Source organism: Phaseolus vulgaris, chromosome 10 (assembly GCF_051622355.1).
Source record: "Phaseolus vulgaris cultivar YP4 chromosome 10, ASM5162235v1, whole genome shotgun sequence".
NCBI classification, from domain to species: Eukaryota; Viridiplantae; Streptophyta; class Magnoliopsida; order Fabales; family Fabaceae; genus Phaseolus; species Phaseolus vulgaris.
This window is the reverse complement of record NC_143507.1, coordinates 6,745,427-6,763,618: the sequence shown is the minus strand read 5'-3', so window position 1 is coordinate 6,763,618 and position 18,192 is coordinate 6,745,427. Positions and strand designations below refer to the sequence as shown.

The 18,192-nt window shown below is 33.8% G+C and overlaps 1 non-coding gene across 1 annotated transcript; it reads left to right on the top strand.

Annotated features, from left to right (window-relative positions):
- The first annotated feature begins 3,598 nt into the window (after positions 1 to 3,598).
- On the top strand, positions 3,599 to 3,672 carry TRNAV-AAC (transfer RNA valine (anticodon AAC)). Its single transcript has one exon. It is a non-coding gene; the product is annotated as a tRNA-Val (tRNA).
- The last annotated feature ends 14,520 nt before the right edge of the window (positions 3,673 to 18,192 follow it).

The following is an 18,192-nucleotide window of genomic DNA, read 5'->3' as shown; positions in this document are numbered from 1 at the left end:
TGAAAAAAGTGATTAGCAAAGTTATTGACGTTAGACAGTCAACTTTCCTTGAAGGAAGGGGTTTGTTGGATAGTCTGTTACTAGCTAACGAAGTTTTAGAATAATTAAAAAGAAAGAAAAGGAGTTGTGTTTTCTTTAAATTTGATTACAAGGAGGTTTATGACTCAGTCAGTTGGGAGTTTATTTATTATATGTTAGAAAGGTTAGGTTTTTGTGGCAAATGGATTCATTAGATAAAGTGTTTCTTAGAATCTGCTTCAGTGTTAATGCTAGTGAATGGTAGTCTAACTAAGGAGTTTTTCCCAAAGAAGGGGCTTCGTCAAGGTGATCCGTTAGCTCCTTTTTTTGTTTCTTATTGCGGTAGAAGGCTTGGCAGGTGTGTCAAGGATGGTAGTAGAGAAAAAATTGATAGATAGTTTGTAGATTGGAAGGGCGAAAGTGAAGTTAAACATGTTACAATACAGTAACGATACCTTCTTTCTATGTGAAGCCAACACGAAAAGTGTCTTTAATATTAAGGCCATTTTGCACTGCTTTGAAGTTTCTTCTGGGCTTAAGGTAAATTTTTGAAGAGTAGAATAGGCGGGTTGGGGATAGATCAGCTAACGCTCCAGCGTTTTGCGACAATTCTTAACTGTGATGTGATGGTAACTCCTTTTGTTTACTTGGGTATGCCGGTTGAGGGTGTCATAAGCGATGTGCGTTTTGGAGTGGGGTGGTAGCGAGACTTAAGGCTAGGTTGTGTAGGTGGAAAGGCAGGTTTTTGTCATTGGCTGGGAGGATTTGTCTGATTAAGTCAGTGTTTTCTTCTATCCTGCTATTCTATATGTCTTTGTTCAAAATTCCCTCAGTGGTGTCAAATGAGTTAGTAAGGATTCAAAAGAATTTTCTTTTGGGGTGGGGTTCTAACGGAAGAAAGATGGCATAGGCTTCTTGGAAAAAGGTTTGTGAGCCCCGCGAGGCTGGGGGTCTTGGAATTATCGATTTAAGGATTTTTAACACGACTTTGTTAGGGAAGTGGATTTGGAGGTTGGGGTCGGTTAAGGGTAGACTTTGGAAGGGGAAATTGTAGGGCTCTCTTTGGTGGAAAGATTTGAAGGAGGTGTGGGCTTCAGAGGGTTGGGGAAGAAATTTTGAATATGCTTTTGAGTGGAAGATTGACTATGGAAGAAAAATTTCTTTCTGGAAGGACAGTTGGTTGAGTTGTGGTGCTTTCAAGAGATTCTTCCTGAGGTTGTTCTCTCTGAGCTCGTTCAAAGCTGTTAAGGTGGCCGATCTTGGGGTCTGGAATAATGGTGTTTGGGTTTGGCATTTAGCTTGGGGAAGGAGTTTCTTCGAATGGGAGAAGCCTATGATGAGTCACTTTTTCCAAGTTTAGCAAGGGTTGAGGTTGGACTTGGAAGAGAAGGATAGTTGGGTTTATAAGGTTGGGAAGTTTCAAACATATACGGTTAACTCTGCCTATGTTTCTTTAAGGAGGGATCAATAAGGGGGAGAATCTTCTACGTACAATAAGTTATGGAGGTGTGAAGCTTTGTCTTCTACACTAATCACTGCTTAGAGGGTGATGGAGAATAAAATTGCTACTATGGTCAATTTGGAAAGGCGTGAGATTGCGGTCAAAAGCCCTTTGTGTAGTTTGTGCGAGATGGAGGATGAGTCTTGTTGTCACTTGTTTTTCGAATGCAGATTAGCTTGGCTTGTTTGGAGTCAATGATTTGTTTTGCTTGGAGTGACGTTCGTGTTTCACAATGATCCTTTGTCAAAGTTTTTACAGTTCAGGATGTGCAATGCTTCTAATTCAGGTAATGACATTTGGGCAGCAATTTGGGTTGGAGTAGTAAGTGAAATTTGGAAACACAATAACAATGTCATCTTTAAAAGGGGCGTGGCTGATGAGTCAGAATTGTTCACACTGGTTCAAGTAAAGGTTTGGTCTTGAATTTCTTCCAAGTCACGCTTTGTTTCGTTCTCTTACACTGACTGGTGTCTAGTCCATTTGGTTTTTATGAGGTTGGTTTCTTGATGTTGTACCTTACGGGTTACTACTATTGTCGATTTTTGAGGTTCTGTCAGTAGGGTTGCTTTTTTAGCCGCTAGAGGTGTTTTTAGCCGTTAGGGGAGGATAAAGTGCAATCCTTGTATAATGGTTGAATCACGCCTGAAGTGGTTCATATTTATTGATTCTTTATTGCTGATAAAAAAAAAAGTCAATGTTAAAAGTGTTTGTTGTGGGAGTTGGTGCAAAAGTCATAACGTCAATTTGTGTTAGTTTTTAGCAAACACTAAATCAAGATCTTCTTATAATGGTTTAATGTTTCTAATACAACAATAATACACTATATCAAATATTATAAGAAAATACAAATTACTTTTTAAAGTTTCTCTATGATATTTTTTACCTTATACAACACTAAACTTGTTTGCAACTATATAATTGTTGTCTAAACGTGAATAAACTACCACAAAACCACACTTTTCATATGTTGTCTAATTTATCAATAATCAACACATAGAATAGTGTGACCTAAATAGATAAGATAAAATTCATATCTTTAAACTTACAGTTGAAGGAACACCTTCTCAATATGGTAGAGGTTTAAGCAATTGAGATGTTTAAGCAAATGAGATGTTTAAGCAATTTCTGAAAAAAAAAATTGAAACATGGAGAATCTTTTAGTTGAAATGTAATATTATAGTACATTTAGATGATGAAACTCAATTAATACATATTTTATTTTATGATTCAGTGGTGAATTCATTTTCTAATGACATTCTAAAATTTTTCTTGCAAATTTCATTTTCCAAATTTTTATTGTTGTTAAAAATTTATTACAACATAATTAAATTTGGTCTAGATTGTATAATTTGTTTTCTTACTCTTTTTTTCAAGTTGTTTTCTTACTTTTTTTTAAGTTGGCTTGCAGATGATTTTGAGGAAGAAATGATGAATAAGATTCATTAAATAAAATATAGAAACAAGTTGGATATTTTCTTAATTTAATTTTTTAGTTTTAATTATGATTTTTTCATGTATTGAACTGGTTTTTTATGTGTCAATTATATATTGAAATACACTTTTGTATATTATAAATTTGATTTATATCATCCTTAGTACAAACTATAATATTATATTAATTTACTTACCTTTAATAAATATATTTAGTTCATTAATTATCTAATAAAATTTCAATAAATAATTTTCTAACTGTTTGTATAATTTAACATATTTTCACATTACAATAATAAGATTTATTTAAAATAAATATATGATCTAAAACAATAAATTATATTTTTTTAAATAATATATCTGTTGACTAAAGAAATAAATATAGTTTTTAAACAATTATTATGTACAACTCCAAGTATATAAACTATATTTTAAAACTATTAGAAATGTGTAGGTTTAAATTCCATGAAGGTATGTATATTAACACTTGTTTATGGATACTTAATTTTGTGGAGAATTTTATCAAGTTTTAAGTTTTAGAAACAAACTCGCTTAGATTTATAACATTTTTTTTTAATCAAATATATTAATTGAAATTTTTGAATTTTCATTTAGACAAAAAGTTAATATTTCTTAATTATAACATATGGTGTCGTGGTGTAGTTGGTTATCACGTCAGTCTAACACACTGAAGGTCTCCGGTTCGAGTCCGGGCGATGCCAAACATTTTGTTTTGAAAATAGTATTTAAATAACACTAAAATTTAAATTATATTAACATTTATATCATACACAAGTAATATAAAATTACACTGTATAATATTTTTACTATATAATAAAATAATGAATCACTAGTTTTATTTCTTTAAAACTTGACATTGTTGTTGACATCAATTACTTCACTACACACCTATGATTAACGCATTGTTTTTTTAAAAGCTCACTATTTTTCAATCTTATAAATGACAAAACATACTTGATAGAAAACTTTGATAATAAAATGTACTTTCTTCTCACTTGGTTGATGAAGTTAATATAGTTAATATAATAGAAATTTGAGCTTGCAAATGTTTGTATATGAGTGAGGTTGATTGTTTATTTTAAAGAAAATAGAGATATGATAAACATAACAGTTATCTTAGCAGTAGAGTTGATACATATACTTTATTCTAGTCTATCATCACGATATAATGTTACTAGTGGCGGGCATCAAGTCAATAGTTTTATGCCAAAAATCCATTTTTCTCATTCCTCCACTCCTTCTTTCTTCAGTGATCAAGTCAAATCTTTTCGGTTATATATGTGTTCTATACATTAAGTTCCTCATATTTTGGTTTGAGAACATGTTGTGTAGTTGCATAGATTAAGTGGTTTCTCATTTAATTTATCACCCCATCAAAGATCTACTTCATCACCTCATCTCGCCCCTATTCCACTAGTATATACACTTGTTCCATTGCTACGTATCACCCTTACTTCACTAGTCCAATCCTTCTTTGCTCCAACTTTCCACCACACCCGGGATGCACCGATACAACACACATATGCTCCCTTAGTCAATCCACTTGTTGCTTGGTTAGTCCAGATCACCCATATTCCATTAGTCCAAACTTTTTATAGTTTGACACTCCACCCCACTTGGGTTCCAACAATACAATCCATGTTTCTTCCATAAATGTAGTTATCCTCTACTCCCTCAGTCCAGATCACCTATGCTCCCCTAGTCGAGCCATTCCATGTTGTTATAGTTCATCCCACACCTCTTACTTCGAACCATGATGCCCCTAATGAAAAAGTGCAACATGATGTTAATGGCAGGGTCATCATATGACCAGTGGATAAAGGGTAAACTTACTATGTCATTTATATATTGTTTTATTGTTTAAACTTAATGCTTAACATTTTGGGTTGTGTTTTATAGTTAAAAACATAACCATGATGTTATTAAGGCAATTGGCCATGTAATTAGATTATAATTTAGGAGTCCCTACCATCATTATGAGGGAATGACTTATGAAACCCGACTTAAATGGTGGGCTAAATTTTAGGTGACTGTAATTATATATCAACGATTACAATTTAACCAAATTTTTATATGATCAAATTTACTTAATTGTTCTTTAACTTTACCTATTAGAGTGACTTGGGTCCCTCGTGAGTTGGGAAATTAGAAAAGTATACGAGTCAAAATTTAGAAAATGTTTTTGTGATATGTTCACTAAAGCTAAAGTAAATGGGACTATACACAGTTGCATTGGATAACAAGCATGGGTTGAACTTTTGAACTTGGGATATCCAGAAGTTCAAAGAAAATTCATCGCAAAACAAAATCAACCAGTCTTTGGTTTGAGGTGGAGCATTTCACTCGGTTGGGTGCAAATCACACCTAGACATTACATTGGGCCTAGTAAGTATTTTTCATGACTTATGTATACCTGGTTACATGTTATTCAATTTAGTAGTGTAAGATATAATGTTTGTAAGTGTAAAAACTTATGAGAATATGGTTGACCTATTGAACCGAATGAATTATTTATCGCCACTCAGACCAAGAAGAATGGTGGTTGGGTAGATGATCGTGCTCGTGAGACCTATGTAAGTTATTGTTTCAAATTTTGACACTTTATTCATATATTTAACATAAATTCTTAACATTTGAAACTCCTAATAATCAACTAGGAAACCTACCATAAGCAGTTGAGGGTCATCCAATCAGACAGTTCCAAAGGATCAGCCTCCAACTTCCAACAGATAAATGTTGCAATAAAGTTTCAATAAAGGAAGGATGTTATTGGATGAAAGAGTAAAAGTAGGTATTGCGCATTATGAACTTGGTTGCTAATGTTCACTATGAAGTGTCATCCATCACTCAACCCTCATTATTATCACAATGAATAATTAGTTGAGAATGAACAAATTCACCAACAAGTCCAAGAAGCAACTACAATGACTAATGCAGCAATTGAAAGGGCTAATGCAACAACAACAGGCTTTCTTGAAGAAAATTAAAGGTATTCCTTATTGGAGGACAAAGTAAAGTTGATGCAACAACAATTAACCATGAAGATGAAACAGAAATTTGGCGACACTCCAATAGGTATAAGTCAGGTGTACTCTCACTATGTCGAAGACTTTGATGACCAACCTCTTACTTGAAGTTTACCTACATTGTGAGATAAATGAATTGCTAATTGTTTTCATGTATTGAATAAGCATACATACGATAGAAAAAATGATGATGTTGAGTTCTAATTTATGTTGGACATTCTAGTTTACTCCAATTGATCTGCATAGTTAGATATTTTAATACTGAAATTTCTATGGCTATGATTGCATAAAAAGCTACCATTTTGGATCTCCATATATTTTGTTCTATCCTTGCCACCAAAAACATTTTATCTCATCTCAGGCAACCTTAAGTGATACAAATGACATTATGAAAAGATGGTGTATGTGGTTGTAGCCATACTGAAATGAAAATGTAAATGGCTAATTTATTTTTTCTCTCTCACCATACTAATTGCATTTCTTGTAGCATTTAGTAATTCAAAGCTTTTATTCCTATTACATAAAAAAAATCTTTAGATACTTTAAATTGTACAATAGTCTTATGGTAATTCATTGTTCTCTAAACGTGCCTAGTCATTAGTACAAATGCATACTCTTTATAAACCATACTTTTCTTATCTTTCTAGCTCATACTTTTACATATATGGTCTCCTTTAAATCATAATTTATTGTTATATTGTAATATATTCTTCTCTCAAATTATTTTGGAATATGATAATTTCTTATTCAATTGTAATAATTTTATCATTTTCAATTATATATTGTTGGATTCACTTGTTCCATCTTAAGTATTGTATTCATTATAATTGTTTTAATTATTTCCACAAATACTTCTAATTGACTATGCATTATGATGTTTCGGCCAACCTATGTAGCTTTCAAACAAAATATTTGTTTTCCTTATATTTTGTAATATTTATTTTCAATTTTCATACATTATTTATTCCAAATTCTAGTCATTTTTAGCCTATCATACTTTTTAAATTATTGATGCAATATCAATGGTACAATCATTGGTTTATTGCTTAACGATATAATTTTTATATACTTGCTTTGGAGTTGAAGTTCTAAATTATACAAGCACCTCCAATATTGAAAATAATTTTAATTTTAATTTTAAACTTATAAAGGTCGAACAACACTTGTCATAATAAAAAATTAGAATTTCAATTCAAATTCAAATTGATAACCAAATCATGTTTTCAAATGAAATATTCATTTGGAATCCAATTTTGTAGGTGTTATAATTGAATTTGATTTTGATTTAGAATAGGTTTAATTAGATGATGTTATATTAGAATTACAATTGAATTTGGAATTGGAATTGGATTTCAATTTTGAATTTGAAATTTGAATTGAATTTGAAATTGTAATTACATGTGTTACCATTGAAATCCACTAAAATTGGATTTTTATTTCAAATTAGTATTTTCTTCCAAATTGTTGTTATAAATGAAAGTGATCTTAATTTCAAATTAATATTAGATTTGAATTAATTAGGTGTTATATTCAAATTCAATTGGATTTGTAATTCTAAATATTTTTGAACAAGGTGCTTTGATGCCTCCAAAATCTAAGTAAAAGACTTGAAAAACTTGTTGTGTTTGTGTGTGTTGTTTAGTAGCTTTTGAATTATTAATTCACACCTTGTATTGATCCAAGCTCACTTGAATCTTTATCTCTTTTAAAAGAAGTTTTTTCTAAAAAGTTGTGAAATTTTAGTTAGTTGTTTTTCAAATCAATATGTTGAAAACGGTGTTACTCAAAGGTCTTAAGGTTATAACAAGTTTTTATCCAATTGATTTGTCGAAACAACCGGTTGTTTGACACTTAGTGATTTTTAAAAGGTTTTGAAATAACTTTGCTTTATTTTGTCTTTTTTGTAAAACCGGTTATTTCAATAAAACAACTCGCTATTTTATATGAAATCCTTAATAGAAAAATAATTTCAATCAGTTTATTATTTTTCTAACAGAATTCTGTTAAGAGTTCCAAACTGTTTTTAAATGTTTCCAATTGCTTTTGATTTATGATTTAATAGTTTTAACCACTTCCTTAAGTCTATATAAAGACTGTTTTATGATCTTTTCAAGAACCTAAGAAAGAAAGTTTATTAAAAATGTTTTCAAGAGAAGATCAAGAGCTTTTGGATCATCATTTGTGTGTGAAATAGGAACTGGGTTTTTTATACTTCTGTACTATTGCTTTGTAAAACCCACGTGTACTCTATTTACTTCTTTTGAACACTATAATTATGTGTAATCTATGTAAAGCAGTTTCAGAAAGGGTTTCTAAAAATTGTGGTGTTTTCAATGAGTGTTGTGTGATCTTGAGGTTCAAGATCAACACTCTTGGTGTGTGTTTTGTAATCTTGCTTTGATTGCTTAGTGAATTCTCAGTGGTTAGCTGAGGGCTGGATGTAGCTCTTGGTTAAGAGTGAACCAGTATAAATATCTTTATGTGAATCTCTTTATCCTTACTCTTATTCATTGTGATAGGCTCCTTCTAGAGCTACACTAAGATAATTGACACTAGGGTAACATCAAAATTCTCCTCTTTTTCATTACTGTTAAAAACTGACCTAAATAGAAGTTGTATGGGCCAAACTGGCCTTACATTGTTCCCTAAACTTTCTAATAACACCTAATTAATTACATAATGTAGTCTTTCATCCATTTGGGCTTAACAATCTGACGTTTGGGCCTATTATTGTTGGGCCATGTTGTATCAGTACCATCCGCCGGTTCCAGCACTTTGTCCTTAAAGTGAGTAGTTTGATTGATTTGGGCTGAAGAGTCATTATTGGATTGGGCTTGCGGATGTGTTGGGTGTGAAGGGTGAACATTGGGTTGGCCTATTTGTGGATTGTTTTGGAACGTTATAGCATTGTTAGGAGTGAAGTCTTTGTTTTGGGAATCTGTAATGTGGTCATTACGTGGCCTTGGGTGAGTGGTTGGATGGGTGGTTGGGGCAGAGAGTTAGGTGAGTGACTTAATGGTGGGTTTAAAAGTTCTGCAGGGTTAGGTGGGGCTATTAATGATGGTTGGAAAGTGATGAGTCACGTGGTGTAGAGTTAGGTGGGGCATTAATTGCTCTTCTAAAGGGGTTTCAATAGAGAAGGCAAAGCGAGGCGGGCCGTGCTGGCCGACCCGCGGGCCGCTGGTAAAAAACGCAGGGTGGGCTGACTTTTTCAACCCGCTAACCTGCATTAACCCACCCCTCATTAGCGCGCAGCCCGCGCGGGCCAGCAGCGGGGCGGGACGGGCTGGCCCGCTAACCCGCAAGAAAAAAAAATGGATGAAAGTTTTTCTAAGGCGACATCCAATGTTATTGAAATGGAAGAATGTCAATAATGTTTATGTTTAATGTTTTTGAATTAATGTTTATGTTTATGTTTAATGTTTTAGAATTAGGTATTTTTAATATTTTGAAAGTGGAAGAATAGTGATATTTGATATTTATCTTAATGTTTAATGTTTTGGTGTTTGACTATGTTTGAAAATGAAGAAAAAAAAATAGGTTTGATAGTAACAAATATATAGGTTTAATTTGACAATTTTTTAAGAACAAAATGTAAAAAAAAAAATTAAAAAAAGAGAATGCGGGCTGGCCCGCAAACCCGCGGGCCAGCTCTTATGCGGGGCGGGTTGGGAATTCTAGTCCGCAATAATTTTGCGGGGCGGGCCAACCCGTCCCGCATTTTCGTGGGCCAAGCGCGAGCGAGCCAATGCAGGGCGGGCTAGCCCGCTTTGCCACCCCTAGGTTTCAAAGTCAGGTGAGTGAAGTGGTTGGACATTTGAAATGCTTTTGGGGTTAGGCGTGCGGGTATTCAAAGAGTTTGGCGAGTCCCTATCCGCGTGAGAGAGTGAATTAATATTCGTGGCTACATGGGTTCCTTTGAAAGCACGGAGGAGGGATACATGAAATACCGGGTGTACTCGTGAGGTGGCTGGTAAACAAAGTTCGTATGCCACAACACCGATGCGGCAGCGCACTTGATAAGGTCGCGAGTAACGAAGGGCGAGCTTCGAACATGTACGACGCTCCACCGATTGTTGGCGGTGAGGTTGAAGACGTACCCATACCCAGTCATCGGGGTTAAAAGAGCGTTCAGATCGGTGGCGGTTGGCCTGGTCGCACATTCGTTGACGAGCCCGACGAAGGTTTTGTTTGAGGGCGTGGAGAACCAGCGTGTGTTGGTGCAATAAATCAGCAACGGTGGTGCCTGAGCGTGGACTGTGCAACAGATCTAGGGTGGTGGGAGGTTGTCTTCCGTACAGAGCATGGAACAGTGAGGTTCCAATGGCAGAGTGGTAAGTCGTATTGTGCCAAAGTTCTGCTAGATGAAGATATTGGAACCAAGTGTGAGGATGTTCGCCTGCAAAGCATCGTATGTAATCTTCCAAACTTCGATTAAGAACTTCTGTATGTCCATCAGTTTGCGGGTGGTAAGCAAAACTGAACTTTAATGTTGTGTCTTGTGCCTTGAATAGGTGTTTCCAGAAAGTGCTGATAAATAGGGGATCTCGGTCTGAGATAATGGTTTTTGGCAGCCCATGTAGACGACAAATCTCAACCGAGAATCGCTTGGCAAGTTGGTGGGCATTGAACTGTTTGGGACGTGCCACAAAGTGAGCATACTTCGTGAGGCGATCACATATGACCCATATCACCGAGTGACCTACTGATGAGGGTAAGTGTGTTATAAAATCCATTGATAAATCTTCCCACACTTGATCTGGTAATGGGAGGGGTTGGAGTAATCCATGGGGCTTTGTTGGCAAATACTTGTTACGCTGACATGTGGTGCATTGTTGAATGTAGTTCTTGACATCTCTAGTCCACCCCAGCCAGTAGAAGGCAGCAGCAATGCGAGCAAGGGTGGGTTTAATACCGGAATGACCCGCTGTGGGCGATTCATGTAGTTATAGGAGAATGTGGTTTCTGAAATTGTTGGTATCTGGAATAAACACTTGGTGAAGAAAGAAGAGCAGACCATGACGAACCGAGAAGAGGTTGGGTCCTTGTGTATCTTTAGTGCAAGCGTCTACTAATCTTGTTCCTTCTATAGTGGAATAAAATTGATGTAACTCTTCAAACAACAATGGTATTGGCGTCGAGAGTGCAAGCAACATTGAAGGTGGATCTGTGTCTTGGCGTGAGAGAGCATCTGCAACCACATTTTGTTTGTCAGGTCGGTATAGAATTTGGAAATCATATCCCTGTAACTTTGATGTCCATCTTTGTTGTTCTGGAGTTTGTATTGTTTGTGACTGAAGTGTATTTAAACTTTTTTGATCTGTGATTATTTTGAAGTGTTGCCCCAACAAGTACTGACGCCATTTTTTTACTGCTTCTTTGATTGCATACATTTCTCGGACATACACTGATGAAGCTTGGAGCCTTGGACACATTTTCTTGCTGAAGAAGGCTAGCGAGTGCCCCTTTTGGCTGAGTACAACCCCCACGGCTACTGCAGACGCATCTGTTTCCATAACAAAAGGCAAAGAAAAATCTGGTAGGTGTAGTGTAGGAACTTGAGATATTTGTAATTTTAATTTTGTAAAGGCCTCCTGAGCCGAGACACTCCATGTAAACTTTTGATTATGCAACAAATCAGTGAGAGGAGCGGCGAGTGTGGCGTAGTGATAAACAAACTTCCTATAAAATCCTGTGAGGCCGAGAAAACCACGTAATTCCGTGAGTGAACGTAGTTGCGGCCAATTGTGTATGGCAATCACCTTTTCTGGATCAGGGGCTACTCCTTTAGCCGAAATGATATGGCCCAAATAATTTACTTGAGAAGTGGCAAAACTGCACTTAGATAACTTAGCAAAAAATTTCTTAGTATGCAAAACTTCTAAGATAATCTTTAAGTGCACAATATGTTCCTGCAAATTGGGACTATAAATAAAAATATCATCAAAGAAAACAACGACAAACCGCCATAAATAAGGTCTGAGAAGGTCATTCATGGTTGCCTGAAAAGTGGAGGGTGCATTAGTCAATCCGAAAGGCATGACTAAAAATTCGTAATGTCCATCAATGGTTCTAAAAGCTGATTTGTGAGTGTCTTGAGGAATAAGTCGAATTTGATGATACCCTGAGTATAAATAAATCTTAGTGAAAACTGTAGCTGAGCCTAGTTCATTGAGCAATTCATTGATGGTAGGGATGGGAAAGCTGTCACGGATGGTGGCTGCATTTAAGGCTCTGTAGTCCACACAAACGCCAACTACCATCTTTTTTTTAATGAGGAGGACGGGGGAAGAAAACGGGCTTGTGCTGGGTTTAATGATACCCTCTTGAAGCATCTCAGAGATGAGTTGGGTTATAATTTCCTTGTGGGAGTAGGGATAACGATATGGTTTAACATTAATGGGTGGGGTATGAGGTAAAAAGGGTATGTGGTGGTCATGTGGTCTAGGTGGTGGTAAACCTTTGGGTTTTTGAAAGATTGTTTTGTTTTGTAGAAGAATGGACTGAATGGAAAAAGGAAGGGAATATAATGGAGATGATGGGTTTTGTAGGTCAGAGTCCAAGGTCACTGATGGAATCGGGTTGTTGTCTATTGAAAGCAAGTGAAGGGATGCAATGGCATGGGTGGATAGGTATTGGCAAAATGTGTGGTAAGTGGTTGAAGTTGGGGCAGATGGAGTGGTAGCTTGTAAGGTGATTTGTTTGTTCTGGAAAGCAATGTTGGGTACAGAGGAATCTGCCTGAATAGGCCCTAGAGTGCGCAACCATTCAATACCCAAAACTACGTCTGCTCCTTCAATAGGTAATAGGTAGAAAGGAATGGTGAATGTAGAAGTTTGAAGAGAGATGTCCACTAAGGGGCATATCCCTTGGCATTGTATGAAGGCCCCGTTTCCTACCATCACTGACAATGGGGGGCTTGGTGTAATATGTAGATGGAGGTGGTGAGCTATGCGGGGCTGGAGAATGTTGTGGGAGCTACCTGAATCAATGAGAACAATTACAGGCAGGTTGTGGATTGTGCCAGTAAATTTTAGAGTTTTGGGAGATGTGTTGCCTGTGAGGGCGTGGGGTGATAAATGAAAATGGATGCTGTTTGGGCATTCAATGTTTGTGGGTGTAGTCTTGACAGTTTCTAAGGTAGTGTCTGAGTCATCCAAGAGAAGTAGGAAACGAGAAGTGGTGCATTTATGCCCTGGGGTAAATTTCTCATCACAGTTGTAGCATAAACCAAGGGCACGACGTTCTTGCAACTGGGTTGGTGTGAGGCATTTAATGGGCAAGGGATGAGTTATTTGATGGTTGACAGTGGATTGTTGCTAGGCAATATGGGGAAGTTGGTGGTAGGATGGGTTGTTTGGGGGGTAAGAAAACGTTGGGGTCTAGGTTTGGAGTCACGAAGTTTGTCCTCAATGAGTTTGGCTAGACCAATAGCTTGGGAAACCGAATATGGGTTGAGGATGGAGAGTTCTCTGCGGATTTCATGTTGGAGTCCCGAAATAAAGCAATTAAGTATAATATCAGGGGTGAGTCCAACTACGCAGTTACATAATTTCTCAAAACGGGATTGATAATTTGTTACCGTGGTGGTTTGCTGGAGTTTGAATAATTTTGCTTGATGGTTAGTGTAGGTGGACGGTCCAAAACGTAGTTCCAAGGCTCGAGTGAAGGAAGGCCAGTCTGTGATAAGGTTGTTTTGATGCAACCATTTAAACCAACTGAGAGCCTCTCCCTTCATGTGAAAAGCTACCATAGAAATCCTTTGTTCAGGTGGAATCTGATAAAACGCAAAATACTGTTCTGCTTGGAAGAGCCAATCTAAAGGTTCAGGGCCTTCAAAAAAGGCTAACTGGAGTTTGGGTGGCCGAATAATGGAAGGGGGGTTGCTATTATGTTGGGTGATGCCAGGGGGGTGATTTGTGTTTCCATCGGTGTGTGTGGAGGGAATGTGATTCATGAGAAAGGTGAGGGTGGATTGAATCGAATCATTATGTGTCTCCATGGCTGCCTGACGGGTGTGATTATCGTCCATCTGAACGTGAATACATGACAGACGTTCTTGAATGGATTGTAGAATTTCTTCTAGGTCTTTGGTTTAGGGTTTAGAAGGAGGCATTGGGAAGGTCAATGAAAGCACCAATTGATAGGCTCCTTCTACGGCTACACTAAGATAATTGACACTGTTAGAATATATGGCTTTAAACTATAGTGGGTGAATTGTTTAAAGAGGGTTTTTATAAACTTTTAAGTCTTGAATGAAAATACTTCAAGAAAACCTTGATTAAGAAATCAGTTTTTTTCAAAACATAAAGCAAAAGGCACAATACTAGTAAAAACAATCGGTTCTTTATACCAATTAGCAAATATCAAAACTGAATTTAAAGTGTTAGGGATAGAGAGATTGCACACAGATGTTTATACTGGTTCACTCCAACACCAGAGCTACATCCAATCTTCTCAGAAACCCTGAGGAAATCCACTAAGCAATCACACCTTGATCACTTACACAACAACCAAGAGAATGACCTTGAACACCTCAAGAAACACACTCTCCTTGGCCAACACACCAACACCAAGATTGCTGATCTTGATCCCCTCAAGAACACACAGCCAATCTTAGCAAACACAGAAACGAAACTTGGTTCACAGAGTACAAGGATTACACTTGTTACAGAAGATAATCTGAAATCAATACAAGCAGAATCCTATTCCACAAACTTTGATCAATCACAAATTTTTAGCAATCTCAACTCTTTGAAAAACTCAAAAACTCTTAGCAAAAACTTGTCAAAGATTAATTCTCAAATCTGTTTTTCTGAATATATTCAAAAATATAGTTTGTTATCAAATCTTAACAAACTCTTAAATTGCATTTAAAGATTGGTCAAAGCATTTAATGACTGGAGCGTAAACAGTTAAATCATTTAAAGCTCAGTCAAAGATAAAACAATTTTTCTGTTATGGTCCCAAAACAAACAATCAGTAGTTTCCTCAAATCAATCAGTTGTTTTGGTTCTTAACAGTTCAACCATTTGAAAAACAGTTTTCAATTTTTTTTTCTCAAAACACCTAAGTATAAACAATCGGTTGTTTCGACAAAACAATTGGTTGTTTTAACTTAGTTTGAAAACATTTTATTTTCACAAAGATTGAGATGCTTTATGCTTTAGATTCGATCAAGGGGTGGATTACAAAACACAAACTACCCCAAAACTATACTAAACCAGCACAGCAACACCAAGCACAGCCAAGGCTTCAACATCCTTCAAAGGGTTTGAATTCTTCAAAGCTTGAACACCACTTGGTTCAAAAAACACTAGGGTAACATCAAAATTCGCCTCTTTTTCATTACTGTTAAAAACTGACCTAAATAGAAGTTGTATGGGCCAGACTGGCCTTACATTGTTCCCTAAACTTTCTAATAATACCTAATTAATTACATAATGTAGTCTTTCATCCATTTGGGCTTAACAATCTGACGTTTGGGCCTATTATTGTTGGGCACTGTTGTATCACATTGCTTTGTAAATTGTTCTTTGTTTTCTATTATAAACAATTTGTTGTTTCGAAAAAACAACTAGTTGAATTTTTTATAAAGAACTATTAAAGTGAAATTTTATCTAGTTGAACAGAAAATCAATTGGTTGATTTTTCAGAACTTTTCACTCTACTTCCAATCTTTGCTTAAATCTTGTTAAAAAAATTCATCTCCTCTTGTTTTGGCCACACATTCTAACAATTGGCATCATGAGCCGAGTTCTTGAAAGTTACTCAAGTAAATTACTCAAGTATCGATACTAAAACCTTTTAGAAAATGGATGAAATACTACCCTTTGAGGAGGGTGCTTCCATTAACAAGTCACCTTTGTTTTGTGAACTAAACATTAATTTTGGAAGGTAAGAATAAAAATAGTTTTGTTTTAGAATTCATATTCATAAAACTATATTTTTTTTATTAATCATAACAAGGGTCGGCTAGATTGATGTTTACATTTTACACAAATTATATATTTAATTACTAATAGCATAGCGATGATACATTTTAAATTATTTATGTTTTATATTTAAAAGCACTTATTAGACTGACATTATGTTTTTATATTGCTTATATTCATTATGCATATGAATAGCAACACTATATTTAAACCAGTTAATATTTCTTTTGACTTAATATTGGGTACATCGATGCTACATTTTAATAAATACTTAAATTTTATAATTCTTGAGTCCAATACTACATTCAATACTAAATTAATATTTAATATATAATGTTCGTCTTAACAAATGTTTATCTATGGTAACAATGACCATTATTTGGAGTCGACGCATAGTCATAACATTCACTCCCCTAGAGTTTATTTCGTTCTCTCATCAACATAATATAGGTTTTTATTCTTCATTTAATTAATTTGTTTCAATTTAGATTTATCATTTAATTTCATGAACTTTCCTTTTTTATTTAAAGTTTGGTATTCTCTAATCTTCTTTTTCTGGGAACGATTGAGACCTGAGAAAGAAATTTATTGTGAACAATTTGAATCCATTTTTGAAAAATTGTTTATATTTTTCTGATATGAATGGTATATGTTATTTATATTAATTATATAGTATATAGAAACATGTAGAATTATGAAAACGTGTTTATTACTTCTGCTTTATCTAGTTTTATATAAATTCAAATAATTTTATTTTGAGTTTAAAATCTTGTATACACTGATTAATGACAACTTTCTTAAATTGAAGGAGCACCTTCGATTTTGTTCGAACTAATGTAATTTCATTTCAATTTTTTTAAAATAGGTAATTTGTACCTTTTCGATAAGACAAAATTGCCAACCTAAAATACGAATTTTAAAAAATAAGAAATTGTATATATAAAATACGATTTCTATATACATTTTTAATATTTTAATATATTAAATTTTTAAAAAAAATATATGTAAAATATGGTTTTTATTTTTTTTTTAAATCGTATTTGTGGTTTTCGATTTTGCCTTATCTAAAACCTACCTACGATTTGTCCATTTTAAGAATAAAAAACTTACTCATTTAAAAAAATTTAAAATAAAATTATACTAGTTTCAGAAAATAACCAGCACCTTCTCATATATTGTGGTGACTAGTAGTCTTATAGTGCATTTAGATAATGGAACTCAAATAATTCATATTTTATTTTATTTTATTTTATTTTATTTTATTTTATTTTATTTTATTTTATGGTTATTCAGATTCCAGAATTCATTTTCTATTGGTATACTCAATTTTTTCTTGCAAAATTCATTTTTATTTTTATTGTTGTTATAAACTTATTACAACTTAATTAAATTTGATCTAGATTGTATAATTTTCTTTTTACTTTTCTTGAAGTTGACTTAAAGATCATATTGAAGAAAACGATGAATAAGATGCATTAACAAAAATATAAAATTAAATTGGATATTTTGTTAATTTGGAATTTTAGTTTTAATTATGCATTTTTCATAAATTGAACTAGTTTTTTTTTATGTTTTCAATTATATATTGAAATACACTTTTGTATATTATAAATTTTGTTTATATCATCTTAGTACAAACAAAGTATAATATTATATTAATTTACTTATCTTCTTTTTTTAATAAATATAATTAGTTAATTAATTATCTAGTAAAAAACTGAATAAATAGTTTTCTAATTGTTTATATAATTTAGCATATTTTCACATTAAAATAATTTGGTGATCTAAAATTATACATTATATTTGCAGACTAAAAGAATAAATCTATTTTTAAAACTATTATTAGCTACAACCCCAAAATATATAAACTATATTTTAAAACTATTAAATGTTTAAGGTACAACTCGATAAAGTTATGTATATTAACACTTGTTTATATGTTAAATGAAATGACAAAGTTAAATATTTTTTCGTTTCTATATATTGTATGGGAAATTTGATTTTTTGTTTTAGTTCAAATTTTGAAAAATCTATTTGTCATATGTAAAAGAAAATTAATAAAAAACATTTTTAATAATTTTTTTTATAAGTGATAAAGAGATTTAAAATTTAAACTAAGAATAAAAATTAATTTTATGTTAAAATATTGCAGAAAAAACATATTTAACTTATTGTGTTAAAAACATTATTTTGATTTTTCATTTTGATTATAACAATAGTTTATTTATCTAATTAATTAATTGAAAATCTTGAATTATAT